Source organism: Cavia porcellus, unplaced genomic scaffold, assembly GCF_034190915.1.
Source record: "Cavia porcellus strain 051 isolate PalLab524CR breed Dunkin Hartley unplaced genomic scaffold, mCavPor4.1 scaffold_30, whole genome shotgun sequence".
Classification (NCBI taxonomy): Eukaryota; Metazoa; Chordata; class Mammalia; order Rodentia; family Caviidae; genus Cavia; species Cavia porcellus.
In genome coordinates, this window is record NW_026947513.1 from 27,503,734 (window position 1) to 27,520,057 (window position 16,324).

General features: G+C 39.0%; 1 protein-coding gene across 1 annotated transcript in view; it reads right to left on the reverse strand.

The window, feature by feature from the left end:
* Positions 1–16,324, reverse strand: part of Tec (tec protein tyrosine kinase) — a 113,181-nt gene that overhangs the window by 70,037 nt on the left and 26,820 nt on the right. The window lies entirely within an intron of this gene.

Consider the following 16,324-nt stretch of genomic DNA (forward strand, 5'->3'; position numbering starts at 1 on the left):
GGAAGAAAACCCAGCCAGTCATAATACCTTACGCAGGGCAGAGTTTATCTAGATATGAAGGATTTTAGCCCAGTATTTAGATCTCTTATCTCATGGTCCATACCTGGAACAGGTCTTTTAAAATTCAACAAAATATAACTGTCTGAAAATCCAGATACTCAGAAAAGACCTGAAGATTCTTATTTAAATTGAATTAATGGCACCCATTCTTTCTCCTGTCTGCATATACCCTTTCAAGAAGCAAATGTAGGAGGGGCTGGGGATTTAGCTCAGCAGCATAAGAACCTGCCTTGCAAGCAGGTAGTCATGAGTGAGTTCGATCCCTGGTACCCATAAACCAAAAAAAAAAAAAAAAGCAAATGTAGGGATAGGAATGTAGCTCAGCACCAGAGCACTTGACTAGCATACAAGACCCTGGGTTCAATTTCAGTGCCTCAAAATAATAATAATAATAATGTTAGCAGAAATTTTTTTCTAAAATGTATATCAAATCATCAACACAAAAGAAGTTATATTAAGAGCACTAAGTAGGTACTTAATAGCCCTGCCACATAAGCACCTCCCTGGCAAGCACAAAGTCATGAGTTTGATCCCAGTATCAAAATAATAACAATAATAATAATAATAGCTCTGCCAGCAACTGGACACTACCTTAGCTGAGGAACATGACCAGTCACACTGTTACTAAGTAGACCTCACTTAAATCAGGTCCACCCATTTTTCGAAGATTACTTTAAAACACTTTATCCTCCGAATATCAGTTCTTTCATTTATAAAATATCAAGAGAAATACCACAAGCTTGGTGTGACATTTAAACAAATGGATGGAAGAAAATTCATTTACTATGAAAATGCTACACAAATATTATGACTTTTAGCTCCGCTGCTGCGTTCCTAGCTCAGAGCATTCTGACCTCATATCTGGCTGCAACGGCAGCTTCTCAACTTCCTTTCTTTGGGCTCTTACTTTATTTCACACAAACTATGTACTCCATATTCCTGTGGAATCAGTCTTCAAAGCTGCATCATTTCATTTTGCTCTTCAGAAAACATCATTGTCTCCCCAAAATCCTGCAGAATAAAGCCACAACTCCTTAATCTGACCCTGGAGACTGTCTACAATCTAACAGCAATCTGACATCCTATCTTTAGTCCCATTCTTCCCCAAAGACACCACATACCACATAAAAACAGTCTACTGAATGCCTAGGGTCCAGGCACAACATTCATTCCCAGGCCTAAAGGACTCTCCAGTCCTCTCTTACCACTAGTGAGAACTCCACCAACTCCCTGATATAACCCTGCCTTAGGATTCCAATTAATTAAAAGCCTTCCAATTCCTGAATCCATAATATCTCTCTTACTCCTATGATTGGTAAATCATACTAGCTCTTCCATGCTTAAAGCAATTAACATATGTATTTTAGCTTCTCACCTAGTTCTTAAGCTCCTAAAAGAAGGAAGCTCAATCTGAAGCATACTTTACAATCATCTAAAGAGATTTTCTTTTCAAACACAGATGTCCAGATTCCTTTCCACTTATTTTATTTAACTCAGTCTGAGATGGGCTCTGGACATCATGATTTGATGTGCAGGTAGAGATGACAGCCACTGTTTAAAAGAAAGAGATTGGGCCCTTGCAATTCTTTTTACCATTCTTGGTGATAACAGCAGGCCGTCAATATGCAGCTGGACCCTGAACCCATTAACCCATGTACCATCCTCAAGAGAAAAGCTCAGTGTTCCTTTTGCATCCAGGTTGGTCCTCTTACTCCATATTAGGAGTGTTGTGCTATGTTTTGTCTTCCTAAGTTGTTGTTGGTACACTAACACCACTTTTTTTTTTTTTTTTTTTTTGTCTCTTTGAGACAGGCTCCCTCTACGCAGTTCAGGCTGGTCTTGAGCTCGCTTTGTAGCCTAGGCAGGTCTCAAACTTGCAATGATCCTCCTGCCTCGGCCTCCCAGTGCTGGGATTACAGGTGTGAGCCACCACGCCCCACACTAATATCACTTTAAAAATTATCTTATTTTTGTACAGCACCTTTAAAGTGCAGGGTAAAATCAACTACTTAGAAAAAAAAGACCAGGGAAAAACAAGCTATGCTCTTGAAAACAGGACCCCAAGCATGCAGTTTCCAACCTAGTACAGAACACCAGTTACCAAATGAAAGGCAGTCTTTCTGCAGTGTTAGAGGATAACTAGGGTGTGGCTGATCAGAAGTTCGACAAGCAAAGTCTTGGCATCCATGATAGGAAGCAGTATTTTTCATTGAAGGCCTTGGAGTTTATATTTTTCATTGAATATGAAAATATGAGAGTAACAGTCTCACAGAATTATACCAATTTATTTGAAATTTTGGCCATCATCTAATCTAGTTCACAATTTAAGAAGCTAAGATTGAGAAAAGTGAAGCACTTTGCCTAAAACAACACAAAGACTGGAAAAAGACTTCTGGTTCCAAACCATACAATCAAAATTCACCACTGCTGCTATACTCCGTGGTCAATGGGAAATTTTGGCCAAAGAAAATGATTAATGCTCACAAAAAAAAAAAAAATTGGGATGGTTCATCTTGATTGTCCACTGAGAAATGCCTGGATTAGTAAAGCGCACTGTGGGGGTGTCTGTGAAGCTGTTGCTGAGACGCCTGGCATGTGGGACAGCAAAGTGACAGAGGAGACCTGCCCGGAAGGTGAGGGCGTCATGCAACTGGGGCCACACAGAACACAGGCAGAAGGTGGAGGCCCCGGCACATGCTCCCTCACTCGCTCTCTAACTCTGCTTCCCAGACGCCATGAAGTGAGCGGCTTGGCTCCACCCAGCCCTTCTGCCTTAAATTCCACCTCCCCAGGCCCAAAATGAGGGAGCCAACCTGCCCTGGACTGGCACTTCTTAAACTGTGAGCCAAAATAAATTTGTCCACCTTCAAACTTCTGTTCTCAGGTGCTTTGTCACAGTAATGAAAAGCTAACATGCAAACCAGGGAAGATTCTTTTCATGTAGATTTCCAAGTAAAGACAAAAGACAGAATACACACATTAGCCTCGAGGTCCCTCCTGAAATTCCATTGCAAACAGCTTATCTTGCTGCTGTTCTTGTTGTTGTTGTTGCTAAGAAAATAAGTCAATGAAATAGAAAGTAGGAAAAGAGACAAAAGCGAAATTTTAGAAACTGGAAAGCAAATAAAACTTTAGAAACTGGTATGTCTAGTGGGGAATGGGAAAGCCTGGAAACAATCCAATGTATGCTGCAAAATCTCCAAATAGCTCAAGTAACAGCAGAGTCTAGCATTTTAGAAGTCATGGTGAAGGAAAACTTAAGGCAAAATAATTACCTGCTGGTCTGCTTAAGAAATAGGCCAGATTCTCTCTTTCACACCACATGACCAAGTGACTAATCCTCTCTAACCCTGAGATAAAACCATAGCTTTATCATATGAAACTACAAAACAGAGATCTCTATACCGGGAGAGACTAAAACCAACTGAAGCAAGGAGCACCACAGTAAAAGGGGGATCTTACATGAATATAACTGAATGTTGGGACTACTCAGTTCTCTTTTTCCAAGTGACTCAGGGACCCTAGATAGGGCTGGACTCAATCATCTCTATTAAAGTAAAAAATACAAGTTTCAGGGTCTGGTGATATAGCTCAGTGGCACAAGTGCCTGCCTGACAATCACAAGGTCCTGAGTTTGATTCTCAGTACCCAACCACCCCCCAAAAATTATATATATATATATATATATGAGTTTCAGAAAGAACACAGTCAAATCAACCTATAGAAGCAGACTGAGTTAGCGGGGCTCACCCCAATGCACATATCTTCTTATGGACTTTTTAAAACCCTACTCTTGTAAGTAAGAGAAAGTCTAGGATGGCCAGACAATACAGAAAAGATTCTACTACAACAAATGAAAAGAAGAAAAACCAACTTGTAGAAAATAGAGGTCTTACATACAAAAGAACATTCTTAAAAGATTAATAAATAAAACCAGGATTAAGAAACATAATGCATGCATGATAGAAGGTTAAATAAGAATAAGAAATAGAGAACCAAAAAAATAAATTAAAAATAAGACAGTAGAAATGAAAAGCTCAACAGTTAGAATACAAAATTGAGGAATCTCTCAAGAAATAAGACAAAAAGTAGAAAAAAAAATTGGAGAGAAAATGTAACAGAATTGGAGGATTCACCCAAAAAGTTCAGCATCTGATAAACAAGAGTTCCAAAGAAGAAAACAAGATGCAAAACAATCTAAGGAAAATTTAGAAAAATTTCACCAAACAAAGATTATTCCCAGGCTGAAATACAACCAAATACATGCACAACTTGTAAAACTTCAAAACTAGGGGGTTAAGCATAAGATCCACGAGGTTTAGAAGCAGCTATTACAGAAAAACGATCAAAATTCAGAATGCCAGCCATCAAAAGTAATATGGGCAGCTCAGAGACAATGGAGAAAATTCAAAAAACTGATTTCCAACTTAAAATTCTATACAACGCCAAAGAATAAAGAGAATAAATATATTTTTCAAATATGGAAAGCTATTAAATTTTTACCTCCTGTTCATCCTTCTTGAAAAGCTACTTGAGGGGAGAACATGGCGGACAGATAACAGCAACTACTGGAGGCTCTCTGAAAGGCTCGGCTCAGAAGTCAGGAATGGTGCGGACTAAGGAGACATAAGCCAGTAGAGATATACTCTACTGACTCAGGAACAAACTGGGCTGAGAGAAACCAACTTGGAATGCAGTCCTGGCGCTAAAATAGGAACAGAAAAGACTCGGTGTGGAGGCTGGACCCCGCGCCATTGGAAGCCGCGATTTGGGTTTCCTGCCGCGCGGTGGCTGGCTGCCTCTACAGCGGCTCGGCAAGGAGAGAGATGCGCGGAAGCTCTGAGAATGGCAATCTGCAAACGGAGTCGAAAACAGGACGGCAGGGAGGCGGTACACTGACTTGTGGTGAGGTGAGTGAGAGAAACTGACACTCTACCACAGTTTGACTCCAGCGGAGGACTTTCTGGGCCCGGGCAATCCTGCGAGAGCAGGGCGCAGTAGCGACTCCAGCCACACATTCCCCTCTTGGACGGGATTGGTGAAAAGTGCCTGGCCTGCGTGACGCTGCTGGCAGACTCAGTAGGCTGGCCCAACACAGATCCCAGAGCCTGACGGTGGCCCAGAGGGGCGACTCTCGCGTAGGCTGCCTAGTCCGTAACTCCCTGGTGCGCAGCGGTGAGCGGGAACACCTAGCCAGCGCAATTCGATCAGGCTGTGGCTGACAGGCAGGGAAGCTGGGCCTCCTATGTAAGCTTGCATATATATAAGGAACAGAGAATATGGGAAAAGGCAGCAACAAGAAAGGCTCCTCGGCCCCCAATTCTGAGAAACAGGCAATAGCGGACACCGCACCAATAGACATAAAACGTCATATAGAGAGCCTCATAGACCAATTCAGGAATGAAGTTATCAACAACCTGAAGCTAGAAGTATGCAGAATAGTTAGAGAAATGCTAAGCACCACCCAGGAAAAAACAGATGGTGGAATGGAAGAACAGAAAAAGAGGGGAGAATTGTTTGATGGAGAAAACAGAGAAAGCATAGAGTACGTGAAGCAGGTTCAAAGGGACTATCAAGAAATTAAGAAGTCTATCCAAGACTGGCATAACAGCTTGAAAGAAACTAAGGACAGACTATCTGAACTGGAGGGCAGACTTGTAATATGGAAGAATGAAATGAAAAACTTCTTAAAAATAACAAAGAAACAAACAGCAATAATACAAAGACAAGAAGATGATAAGAGGATCCATAACTTAAGGATTAAGAACATAAAAGAAGAAGTAGGGACACAAACAAGTGAACTACAAAAGCTACTCACAGAAATAATCCAGGAGAATTTTCCTAATTTAGCAAAAAGTAAAGATACTCAGATGTATGAGGCATACAGGACCCCGGCTACCTACAACCCAAACAGAGAAACACCCAGGCATATAATAATAAAAATTCCAGAAATTCAATACAAGAACAGAATATTAAAAGCTGTAAGAGACAAGAAACAGACCACTTACAAGGGAACACCCATCAGAATTACAGCAGATTTCTCTGCACAAACCATCAAATCACGAAGAGCGTGGGGGGAAATAATTCAAGCTTTGAAAGATAATAATATCCAGCCAAGATTGAGATATCCTGCACAACTGTCCCTGGAAATTGATGAAAAAATGAGGTGCTTCCAGGATAAAGAGGAACTGGGGGAATTTGCAACCACCAATTCAACCCTACAGAAAGTATTGCAGGATATTCTAAAAAAAGAAAAATACAAAGAACCCAGAAATAGTGGCGGGGAGGCCACAACGAATGGAGCAGAGAACAAAATGAAGAAGACAAACTGACAGCTACTGACAGAAAAAGAGCTCAACAGAAATGAGACAGAGAAGATTGGATGATAGGAACAGCTATTTTGGAGAAAATGACATCTTAATAGGTAATACTGATTTAGTATCATCTTGTTTTGAAGTCTCATCTAGCTTTTGTTCTTCTGTCTCCAATGGTCTAAACAGGTTGTATCTTCTTGGATTTTATTATGTATGATAGTATAAGCAAAAACCTTTTAAAGACAAGGAGATTATACAGAAACCATTGTTCATTTTCTGTTAGTGGATTCTAAATACTCTGTAATGCTGTCATTCTCTTAAATGGTTTTACATTGTTTTGATATACTTAATGCTACAGTATACGAAGTTGTACTCAAGGACTTCAAGGAAAGAGTCAATATGGTAACTACTTTTGGGTCGGAATTATCTGGTGGTGAAACACTATTCTGCTTAAATGGTTATGTTTTGATCTGCGCTGTTTCGCTGTTATGCCCTCTTTTTTCTCAATCTCCACTCCATTATTTACTTTTTTATTTTTATCCGTTTAATTAAAGGGAAAAAAATAGCAGGATATAATATAATAACCCACTTTGACTTTCTATTATCTCGATTTGAAGCCCTGTATTACTCTCACCATCTTGTTTTTGACTGATGTTCCCCTATTCTGTTTTGCTGGATAGTATCAGGTTCGACAGTTTAGGCATCAGCTGTGAAGATAATGAGATTCATTATAACGCCCATTCTCGTTAACTTTTATCTACTTTTGAAAACCTACAATGTCTCCAATGTTTTGGTTTTGTCGGTTTTGTTCTTTACTGTTTTGTTCAATTGTATCAAACTAATGATATAGGCAATTCTATTAGAGATAGCGGGAGGCATTATGGTAACCATTGTTGATCACCTTGTATTATGTTTTTATATTATCTATTATGTCCACCCTTTTGACTTGACCGATTCTGTTCTGTTATGTCACATTTGGTTTTACTCTCTTCCAAAAAAGCAGTAAGAACCGTGGGAGCAATGAAACCCAAAATGTGTAATAGTCATTGTACAAAAGAGAGGAAAAGAAAGTGCTCTAAACTATATAACTGCATGTATATTTAAGTGTATAAGATAGAAAATGATATCACAGAGTTTTATTGGATCATTGAACAGAACTGTTTGCAGTATCATTGTTGGAATGTCCACTCTACAAGCTTTAATTTTGTGACTTGAACGATTATTTCTAAGATGGCAATATGTAATCCATTAACTAGTGATTTTCTACTGTTAATTTTTTTCTTCTGTAAATCTGTATAACTTGTACCCTTTCACTGTTTTTTTTTCTTTTCTCCTTAAATAAAATTAAAAAAAAAAGAAAAGCTACTTGAAGATGTATTCTATCAAAATAAGACAGTAATCACACAACACACACACACACACACACACTTTCTCTCCCTCCAGGACGAAGGGATTCCAACACAAGAAAGATGTCAGGAGATTCCCCAGGTAAAGACAAAGGGAAATTTCACGATGAATGGCACTGCAGCAGGCACAGAGAGCCACACTGCATGGAGGGAGAGAAGGTTCTTGGAAAGAAATCATCTAGGAGATGAAACTAAATGTATGCTGGAGAAATTTAAAATAATTAGTAAAACTTAGTCAACTTAAAAAATAAATCAGGGGCTGGCAATTTAGCTCAGCAGCATAAGCGCCTGCCTTGCAAGTGCTCAGTCCTGAGTTCGATCCCCGGTACAAAAAAAAAAAAAAAATCCATTCTGCCGGATGTGGTGGCGCACTCCTGTGACCCTGGCATTCGGGGGCTGAAGCAGGGGGATCATAGCAAGTCTGAGACCAACTTGGGCTACAAAGTGAGCCCAAGGCCAGCTTGAACTACACAGCGAGACCCTGTCTCAAAAAAGACACAATAAATAAATAAATTCTAAAGAAAAAACATTGACCAAAAAAAGAAAAGTAATCACAGTATGTCCCTCAGTCCAGCTATAAGCAATAGACACGGCATCATCATAAGGTAAATAATAAGTAATAATCTTACTATTGATATAAATATTTTGAAGGAACAGGAAGTATGTTGCTGTGTAAGTGATCAGAGATGCTATCCTAGAACTACGCCCTCCACAGTAGTAGCAAAGGTCTGAGAAAGATGTCAATAGACAATACCTAAAGTTGAAAAATCAATTAAGCATGTAATTTATAGGCTGCCAAATGGCCAAAATTACAAACAAATGTAGTTATAGCTCTAATTAGCTTTTATATAAAATTTATGAATGGTACGGTATCTGGTCCATAAAATAGAATGAGAGTTTCCCCTGGGTAAAGGCAGAACAATGTGATTGGGAAAGCTGGAACAAGGAAACTGTTTTTTGGTACCAGAGATTAAACTCAGGACTTTGCACTTGCCAGGCAGGCGCGTATGCCACTGAGCTAAATCCCCAGCAAGAATCAATTTTTTAAAAGCTGACTGGCTAATATCAGGTTCCCTTGAGTTAATTGTTTTTTTGAAAGAGCTAAAACAAGAAGACTTTTTTCTTACACTGATTAAGATACAACAGAATTTCCCGTTTTCAGGAAAAAATTGGGCTGCTTAAGAATCTACCTGTTAGTTTTATTATGAGGAATTAGCTTAAGTGACTCCATTTTGTTTTATTTTGGTCTGCTCTGTTGGGGCCCATTGCAAGAGCTCAGCCAAAAAAAATTGCTTCCCACATGTTTGCTTATGAAAACACAGTGGTAGAAAAAGTTTGAAAAATTAGGATGACCTCAGAGATCAGAAAATTATTGGAGAACAATGCAGAAGTATACATTGTTTATTCTCCTCTGCTAAACTCTATGATAGCAATAAAACACAAAAACCTAAAGATAGAATCAATAAGTTGGCCTTCAAAAACTCCAAATTATAGGGCTGGGGATTTAGCTCAGCGGCATAAGTGCCTGCCTGGCAAGCACAAGATCAAAAAACAACAACAAAAATATTCCAAACTATGGAAAACCTATCTGAAAAAAAATACACAGAAAAATCTATCTGCCAAACACTGGAGTATCTATATCAAAACAAGGATGGAGACCAATTTTCTTAAGAGAAGGCATTATTGTTCTGAAATAGTACATCAATGAAATCCACAAGGATTACCAGTTTCAAGCACTGGTGCTATGTGTTAGTGCTGACCCAGATACTGAGAATTTCAGATGTAACGAACAATTTCATCATTTAAATAACCTTCTGAAGTAAGTGCTTGTACTATCTGTATTCTACAGGTCACAAACTAAGAACAAGAGGCAGGTTTTAATTCCAGAAATCCAACTGTAGTACACTCTAACAGAAAGGAAACTGAACCAGAGGTACGAGCTTATGGAGGAACCACCTTCAGTCCCCCAACCGAGGGAGACTGCCAAAAGTAACTTAATTCAATCTCCAGATGTCCACAGAGACAGCTGTGACTTAGGAGGCATCCTTCAGAGTCACACAATCTCTCAATAGCAAAGCCAACGTGAGGCATTCTCTGCAAATGAGGAAGTCATAGGTTTGATGATCTAGACTAGAAAATAAAGATGAAATAAAATTTATAAGGACTCAGATTCCTCTCTCAGCCACTGCCACCCAGGGTTACAAATGATTTCGTTACGTAAAAGTCCCAACTGCCACTGGAGCCCTTTCTCCATGACTCACTGGAAACAAACATGACTTTATTCTTTCTCTCAGCCGCTCACTATTAAAAATGCAAAAACTTGGGCTCGCTTCGGCAGCACATATACCAAAAACCGTGACAAACTTAACACCAGTTTGACATCAGTCATTAACATGAGAGTGACATCAGTCTCTGAACACTAACATTACGAAGTAGAACATGGACACTACCACTGCTTCCCATCTTTTCTCTCCAGCACTGCACATCGGAGCACCACAGGAACGTTTCAGTTCCACAGGCTCATAATTTTAGCCAACACATCTTAGAAACTTTTTTATCATAAAAGGTTCTGCCTTTCAAAAGTATTTTTTAATCAGGGGCTACTAGGGCAGGACACCTTAGGCAACCTGACCTTCACAACACCTTTAATAGAAAGAACAGAGGAACCAAACCAGGTTTCTTAGTTACATTTCTCATTGCTGAGACAAAATACCCAACACCCACAAGTTAAGGGAGAAGGCTTATTTAGCTCAGTTTATGGAGGATTCAGTCCACTTTCTGTTGGTGCCAAGGCAGGATGGCTTGGCAGAGGAGAAAGTTCACGGCAGCCAGAAACAGTAAACAAGCAAGGGGCAACCACAGTCCTTTCCTTCTCATCCAGGCTCCTACAGCAGGCAGCTCACACCTTTAATCTTAGTGACCTTGAACCTAGCGTTACACCATGAATCAATCCCAGCAGCACGCACTCCAGATTCACACCTCTGACAAAGCCCCTCCTATGATGGCATAAGGCTGTGGGGTCTCTAGACACAAGACACAGCACCAGGAAAACAGAAAAAGGAAGAAAAGAAAGGTGATTGTGAGTTACCAAATGACAGCACAGCTTCAATATACTAAATAAGAAAAACAAAAAAGGGCCCAGTTAACAGGATAGGTAAAGGATGAATTTCTTATAGGAGTAAGCAAAAAATGATTTGAGGTTGTTGAAATTCTTATCTTACTAGGTTAAATATCTATTAAAGGCTACATATTTATTGCCCAAAACCAGTAATATTTTTGCTGCGGAATCAGTAATCTCATACAATTCAATCTAATGTCTGGTGTGATGGCTAATCTTGTTTGTCAACTTGACTGGACTGAGAGATGCCTGGAAAATTAGAAAGCATACTCTGGGTGACTGAGGATGTTCCAGAGATTTCTGGCATGTGGGACAGCAAAGTGATAGGGGAGATCTGTGCTGAATGTGAGGGACAAACCACATCTAAACCATCAGAGTGAGACTTCTGTGATTATATTGGGGCAGTATTAGGTTACCTGGGGGTTATGTTTATGTGGAGGGAGAAGGAAGATAATACTGCTGTGATTGTATTTTTAAGAGTGTCCATTTTTTAGAGACACATACTGTAAAATCTACAGATAAAATAGTGTCTTGATTAGCTTCACAGTCTGGGGTTTGGGAATACAGACAAAATAAAATTAGTGGTTCCTGAGTGGATAGTTGTTGAAGCTATGTGAGAAATACAAGGGATTCTTTATATTGTCTTATTTTTATTTGTGCTTGAAATTTTCCATTAAAAAGGGTATTTAAAATGTGAGTAAGAGAACAATATGGCTTTTTGTATCTCAGTCATGCAACATTGCTAAGAAAGAGAATAGAAAAATGGCAAAGGATACATGATCATGCAATGTGACACAAGCTCTTCTCTGACAAACAGGAATATGCGGTTTCCAGCCACCAAAAATAAAACTGGTCTAATGTAACATTTGCCGTGTGATAACTCCTCTCTTCTTGCTACATATTTCCTTTCCTTTTCTCTTTTCATCAAATTGCTTTTTTTTAAAACCTCATAATGTTTGGAAAATGTATTCTTTTTTTAATTTATTAGTACATGTTTGTGGCTCATAATGTTTATACTCATCTTAGAAAGTAGGTCCATATCCTTAACACCTCCTTTTTCATTCCCCTCCGTCCCTCAGTTTCTAGATACTCTTTCCCCATTATATTATTACCGTTATTATTTTTAGTGCACATTTACAACTTACAATGATTGTGTTCGCTGAGGGTAGTTGGTACACATACATGATGCGCCTAGGTCTGTTTACATGCCCTTCTCTATCTCCCCCCCCCCGTCACTCTGTCCATTTACCATTTGCAAAAGATCTAGCTCTGTTTCCTTTTATCAATGTTTTATTTTGTTCTTTAGTTGCACTTTGGTTTACTTGAGAAAGCACACAGTATCTAAGTTTGTGTCTGATTTACTTCACATTGCTATGCTGAACATGGTGATACATGCCTGTAATTCTAGCACTCAGGAGGCTAAAGCAGGAAGTTTGAGACCAGCCTGGGCTATAAAGTGAATTCAAGGTCAACTGAATTACATAGTGAGATTCTGTCTCAAAATAATACGTTTTTCAGGTGCCTCAAATTTATCCTTCTTTATAACTGAGTACTATTTCATGATCAATAGATACCACATTTTCTGTATCTGTATGTCTGTGTATGGACATACAGGCTGCTTCTAAGATTTATCTAATACAAACTGTGTAGCTATGAACATTGGTGTGCATGTATTTCCCTAATATGATGTCTTTAGGGCTCTTGGGAAGACATCTAAAAAGGAAACTGCTGGGTCAAATGGAATTTCTATTTGTAGTTTTTGAGAAATTGCCACACTAATTTTCAATATGGTTGTGCTAGCTGATACTACAACCAACAATGTAGAAGGGTTCATTTTTCACCACCAACACTTATTTGATTTCTTGATGACTGCCAACTTTCTGGCACAAGGTCAAAACTTGGTGTTACTTTAATTTGCATTTCTCTAGTAGCCAAAGATATAAAACACTGGGCTAAGGGTTTAGCTCAGTGGCACAGTGCCTGCCTGGAAAGAGCAGGGTCCTGAGTTCAATTTCCAGGACCAAATAAAAGATGCTCACATTTTTCCATGTTTATTGACCATTTATACTTCTTCTGAGAAGTGTCTATTCATTTCAACTTGCCCATTTTTTATACCATCTTTTATTTTGGAGGTCTAGTTTTTTAAAGTTCTCTATATATTCTAGTTATTATTCCTCTGAGGACCAGCTGGCAAAACTTTTTTCCGCTAGGTAGACTACCTCTTCTTCACTGTTTCCTTTGCTATGCAGATGCTTTTCAATATGATACAATCCTGTTGGCTGATTTTGCTCTTATTTCTTATACTGCCGGAGTTCTGTTCAGAAACCTTTTGCCTATACTTATGTCTTCAGGATTTCTTTCTACTTTAACCAGTAAGTTAAGTGTTTCTTTAATCCATTTTGGCTTTAATTTAGCACATGGATGAGAGATATGGGTCCAGCTTCAGCCTTCTGCATACGGATAGCTAGTTTTCCCAGCACCATTTGTTAAAGGGCCATCTTTCCTCCAGTGCATGTTTTTGGCCCCTTTGTCAAAGATCAAATAAGTAAGGGTATCTTGGTTTGTTTTGGAATCCTCTATTCGTTCCACTGACTTACATGTATGTTTTTGTATCAACACGACACAGTTTTTATCTCTGTGTAGCTTTGTAGTATAATTTGAATCAGGTTTTATGGTGCCTCCTGACTTACTCTTGTTTCCCAGGACTGCTTTTGCTTTTCTGGGTCTCTTCTGATTGCATATGTACTTTAGGATTGCTTTTTCTAGTTCTGTGAGGAATGCTATATGTGAGCTATTTGATTAGGAATGTGTTAAATCTTATGTATCAGTTTTGGAAGTATGGCAATCTTGACAATATTGGTTCTGCCTATCAACACTGTTCAAATTTCAGTGAAGCAGAAATTTGACTTTCAAGTCTATAGCATAAGACAAGGAAAATTCTATACAAACTAATAGTATATAACCACAGTGGACAATCAGGCAAAATTAGTGCTAAGAAAAAAATAATAAGCTGGTAATAATACTAAGTGCATAGGAAACATACCTTTTCATCCCCCATAACAAATAAGTATCATAAATTACATCTAAAAATGTCATGGAAGCTGGACATGGTTGTACACACCCATCATCTCAATTTGTAGGAGAAATGAGAGTTCAAGCCCAGCCCAAGAAACTTAGCAATTTAGGGAGACCATCTCAAAATTTTTTAAAATATAAAATTTTAAAATGTGGGATATAGCTCAGTTAGTAGACCCTGGATTCAAACCCCAGAGCCACTAAAAGAATTTTGTGATGGATAAAGATAGCATTGTTTGGAAGTTGTAATCTAAGTAATACTTGAGAAATGTCCAGTGACATTTTCAAATTTCCTCTTGATGATGAAATAAATTGAAAGTGACTCTCCTTCATTCCCCTGTTAACGTCACTATCAGGCACTTTTGTGATATATAATGTCAGTGTTGTTTAAACAGCTACAAATTCACTGACATTCTTCCCATTAAGAATCAAGGTCTAAGCTGGGCATAGCGGCACAGGACGGTAAGGCAGGAGGATCATTGCAAGTTCGAGACCAGCATGGACTACAAGGACAGTCTGAATTTCATAGTGAGACCTTATCTCAAAAAACTACCAAAAAAAACCAGAATCAGGGTTGTTTCTCCTCACCTTGTCTCTCAGTGGGTATCCTGGTCTCTTTCCTTGGCGCTTAGACAAGATACCTGACACCCACCACTTAGAGGAGAAGTTTACTTTGACTCTGTTTCAGAAGTTCCAGTTTGTGGTTGGCCAGGTCAGTGCAGAAAGGATATGGCAGACAGGTTTGCCTAGGAGGAGAGCTGCTCACATCACGGTGGCCAGGAAGCAGAGAGAGAAGGGAGGAGCTAGGAGGAGATACATCTTTCAGATCACACTCCAAGTGACCCACCTCCTAATAGCAAGTAAGCTACCGCACCCCATAATCTACTGACTTTCCAAAAGCCCCACTTCTGAATGCGTGAGGCATTAGGGCAGGCGCAGTCTATGTCTAAAACTCTAAACCGTACAGTGGGCTTGTGGCTCCTTTGATGGTACAGCAGCAGTGACACTATGTGACAAGTCACAAAAGCCTATAGCCCCTGCCTCGTTCTTTTGGGGCCTCTGATCTTGCACACTTCCTCTTGGAAGTCACTAAGTCAGAGAAAATATACAGATATTCTGTAGAATTCCAGTGATGCCTTTAAATCATGCCCACACATGAGCCAACCACACAAATGAGGGGACTTCAACAAATTCCAATCCCTGGTCACTTAACTCACCCCCAGCCACCTAAATAAAGTTTCTGAGATAAGAGCCCAGACTGTATGAAGCAAAGGCAAGATATCCCCATTGAGTACCATCCAGCTGTTCACCTTCAGCATCCTTGAGTATGATTAAAGGTTTGTTCATCTGTGCCTTTAAATTCTGAGTGGTTTCTTACACAGCTTTAATAACTGGGACATATACTTGGTAATCTTCACCACTGCCACTTAATTTGTCTCTGATCTGTCACCATTCTCTCCTCTCTCATCTATTTCCTCCTCTATATCCATCTATCTTCCACCATTTCCAGTTCATAAACCAATGTATCCACACGAATAGTTTCAGACATTCACATAAACATTCATTCTGACATTTATTACATAGCCATGATATATAAGGATCTACGCACCAGACAAGCGGGTGCTTACAAAAATAAACAAGACTTGATCTTTGCTCTAGAGAGGCACGGGAAAGACTGATTTAAAAGCAAAGGGGCAACCCTATAATCTGTGAGAGGCCATATAAGTGATGTGTCTGACGTGTCCTGGAATCATTAACAACCCCTAAAAATCCTCAATCTGTGGTCATTAAAGAGTACCCAAGTATCCTTTTTCAAAGTGATATGAACCATTTGTGTAAGAAAACAACATAATAGAATATTTATAGATGGGTAGTGTTATACCAACACATGAATAAAAGTAGACATTAATCTTCTGATCTTGCCAACCATGTCCTCCTATAATGCATATAGAAATTCCTTCTTAAAACTTGTTTTATTATAATCAGAATCATAAACAAAAATAAAAGTTGAAGTGTCAATGTGTTACTGTATCATTTTCAAAAGTTTCATAGTGAAGTGAGTATTAATTTTGAGCACTAAATTCCACCATGAGTTTTAATTTTGAGTTAAAAATATAAAAATGAGTTAAATAAAAAACCTGCTTTTAAGTGACCCTTAAAATGGGCATGGTGCATGCCTGAAATGCCTATACCAAGGAAGCTGAGGCAGGAGGACTGCCATAAGTTCTAGGCAGGCTGGTCTACATAGTGAGTTCAAGGCCAGGCTGGACTACACAGTAAGATTCTGTCTCAAAAAAAAAAAAAAAATTTAAATTAAATTTATAAATTAAAAAAATCCTTAATTACACATA